Genomic DNA, 2,857 nt, shown 5'->3' with positions numbered 1-2,857 from the left:
CAAAACTGCAAGTTTTATGGACTTCCATCTGAAGATCCTTATCAGTTTTTAACTGAGTTCTTACAGATCTGTGAGACTGTAAAGACGAATGGAGTTGATCCTGAAGTCTACAGACTCATGCTTTTCCCTTTTGCTGTAAGAGACAGAGCTAGAATATAGTTGGATTCACAACCTAAGGATAGCCTGGACTCCTGGGATAAGCTGGTCACTGCCTTCTTGGATAAATTCTTTCCTCCTCAAAAGCTGAGCAAGCTAAGAGTGGATGTTCAAACCTTCAAACAAAAAGATGGTGAATCCCTCTATGAAGCTTGGGAAAGATATAAGCAGTTGACCAAAAGATGTCCATCTGACATGTTTTCAGAATGGACCCTATTAGATATATTCTATTATGGTCTCTCTGAATTTTCGAAAATGTCATTGGACCATTCTGCAGGTGGATCTATTCACCTGAAGAAAACGCCTGAAGAGGCTCAAGAACTCATTGATATGGTTGCAAACAACCAGTTCATGTATACCTCTGAGAGGAATTCCGTGAATAATGGGATACCTCAGAAGAAAGGAGTTCTTGAAATTGATGCTCTGAATGCCATATTGGCTCAGAACAAAATGTTGACTCAACAGGTCAACATGATCTCTCAAAATCTGAATGGGCTGCAACATGCATCCAACAACACTAGAGAGGCAGCTTCTGAAGAAGCTTATGATCCTGAGAACCCTGCCATGGCAGAGGTTAATTATATGGGTGAACCTTATGGAAACACCTATAATCCATCATGGAGAAATCATCCAAATTTCTCCTGGAAGGATCAACAAAAGCCTCAACAAGGCTTTAACAATGGTGGACGCAATAGGCTGAGCAATAGTAAGCCATATTCATCATCTTCTCAGCAACAGACAGAGAATTCAGAACAAAACACTTCTAATTTAGCCAATATTGTCTCTGATCTGTCAAAAGCCACTTTCAGTTTCATGAATGAAACAAGATCCTCCATTAGAAATTTGGAGGCACAAGTGGGCCAGCTGAGTAAGAAAGTCATTGAAACGCCTCCCAGTATTCTCCCAAGCAATACAGAAGAGAATCCAAAAGGAGAGTGCAAGGCCATTGATTTGATCAAAGTGGCCGAATGCACTAGGGAGGAGGAGGACAAAAATCCTAGTGAGGAAGACCTCCTGGGACGTCCTTCAAGCAAGAAGGAGTTTCCTATTAAGGATCCAGAGGAATCTGAGGCTCATCTAGAGACCATAGAGATTCCATTAAATCTCCTTCTGCCATTCATGAGCTCTGAAGACTATTCTTCCTCTGAAGAGGATGAAGATGTGACTGGAGAGCAAGTTGCTAAATATTTAGGAGCTATCATGAAACTGAATGCCAAGCTGTTTGGTAATGAGACTTGGGAAAGTGAACCTCCCTTGCTCATTAGTAAACTAGATACTTGGATTCAGAAAACTCTACCTCAAAAGAAACAAGATCCTGGCAAGTTCTTAATACCTTGTACCATTGGCACCATGAGCTTTGAAAAAGCTCTATGTGATCTGGGGTCAGGGATAAATCTTATGCCACTCTCTGTAATGGAGAAGCTGGGGATCATTGAGGTACAACCTGCCTTGTTCTCATTGCAATTAGCAGATAAGTCATTGAGACAAGCTTATGGAATAGTAGAGGACGTGCTAGTAAAGGTTGAAGGCCTTTACATCCCTGCTGATTTCATAATCCTAGACACTAGGAAGGAAGATGATGAATGCATCATCCTAGGAAGACCTTTCCTAGCCACAGCAGGAGCTGTGATAGATGTCAACAGAGGAGAATTAGTCCTTCAATTGAATGGGGACTACCTTATGTTTAAAGCACATGGCCATCCCTCTGTGACAAAAGAGAGTAAGCAGGAAGAGCTTCTCTCAGTTCAGAGTCAAGAAGAGCCCACACAGTCAAACTCTAAGTTTGGTGTTGTGAGGCCACAACCAAACTCTAAGTTTGGTGTTCAGACCCCATATCCAAACTCTAAGTTTGGTGTTGGGACTACACTAACCTTGTGGCTCCATGAGAGCCACTGTCAAGCTATTGACATTAAAGAAGCGCTTGTTGGGAGGCAACCCAATTTTATTTATCTAATTTTTATTTTATTGTTATTTTGTGTTTTATTAGGTACATGATCATGAGGAGTCACGAAAAAATCAAAAAAAATTAAAAACAGAGTCAAAAACAGAAGAAAAAAATTTTTCACCCTGGAGGACACACGGGCTGGCGTTCAACGCCAGTAAGGTGCATCTGGCCGGCGTTCAACGCCAGAACAGAGCACCATTCTGGCGCTGAACGCCAGAAACAAGCAACATCTTGGCGCTGAACGCCAGGAATGTGCCCAGAGAGGAAAAACTGGCGCTGAACCCCAGTAACAAGCATGAAACTGGCGTTCAAGGCCAGAAACATGCTTTACATGGGCGTTGAACGCCCAGAACGTGCACCAATGGGCATTTAAACGCCAGAATGGTGTGCCAAGGCAATTTACATGCCTATTTGGTGCAGGGATGGAATTCCTTGACACCTCAGGATCTGTGGACCTCACAGGATCCCCACCTACCTCGCCCTCTCTCTTTCCATTCATGGTCATTCCTTCTATTTTTCATTCACCACCTACATCTATCCACTCTTCCCCATACACCCCACCTACCTTTACAATTCAACTTCTCTTTCCCCCCAATCCCACCCATATAGCCGAATCCATCTCCCCTCACTCACCTCCATTTTCTTCTTCTTCTTCTTCCTCTCTTCTTTCTTCTCTTGCTCGAGGGCGAGCAATATTTTAAGTTTGGTGTGGTAAAAGCATAGCTTTTTTGCTTTTCCATTACCATTAATGGCACC

The 2,857-nt window shown here is 42.8% G+C and overlaps 1 non-coding gene across 1 annotated transcript; it reads right to left on the bottom strand.

Moving 5' to 3' along the window:
• Positions 1 to 249: 249 nt before the first annotated feature.
• LOC112798841 (small nucleolar RNA R71) lies at positions 250 to 353 on the bottom strand. The gene has a single exon (XR_003200438.1). It is a non-coding gene; the product is annotated as a small nucleolar RNA R71 (small nucleolar RNA).
• Between the last annotated feature and the right edge of the window lie 2,504 nt (positions 354 to 2,857).

Source organism: Arachis hypogaea, chromosome 4 (genome assembly GCF_003086295.3).
Source record: "Arachis hypogaea cultivar Tifrunner chromosome 4, arahy.Tifrunner.gnm2.J5K5, whole genome shotgun sequence".
NCBI lineage: Eukaryota > Viridiplantae > Streptophyta > Magnoliopsida > Fabales > Fabaceae > Arachis > Arachis hypogaea.
The sequence above is the reverse complement of the archived record's forward strand: the minus strand, read 5'-3'. Positions and strand labels throughout refer to the sequence as shown.